Raw genomic sequence first — 525 nt, forward strand, 5'->3', positions numbered from 1 at the left:
CCAAATACAAATGAATATGTAAGAATAAAATAAAATAAAATAAGAACAATGTTTCCCTAATAAACATATAGGGACTATATTTCCCTAATTAACATAAACACAGTATAAACTAAATATAATATCTCTAACACATACAAAATGACGCTCAAATGTGACGTTCAATGCTAAACTTTTCACAAAGAGTGGTGCTCAACGACGGTATTGATGCTCAACGCTATTTTTTCACAAAAGCTTGTGCTCAATGACACTTTGTGTTGCTCAGTGTCCTGGAGCTATATTGCTCCAAATGTGAAATATAGATGATGGCGCTCAACGATGCCCTGTCGTTGCTCAACACCAAAACATTAACAAAAAGTGGCACTTAGCGATACAAGTTGTCGCTTAGTGTCCTAAAACTAAAATACTCTTAGACTTACATCACAAGTCGACACTTAACGCCACTCTAATACTGCTCAACATCGTATCAGTTGATATCAAATGGATTTTGCGATTTCAAGTGAACTTTGACCTGATAAGTTGCTTGTA

This window comes from Vigna radiata, chromosome 11 (assembly GCF_000741045.1).
Source record: "Vigna radiata var. radiata cultivar VC1973A chromosome 11, Vradiata_ver6, whole genome shotgun sequence".
Lineage (NCBI taxonomy): Eukaryota > Viridiplantae > Streptophyta > Magnoliopsida > Fabales > Fabaceae > Vigna > Vigna radiata.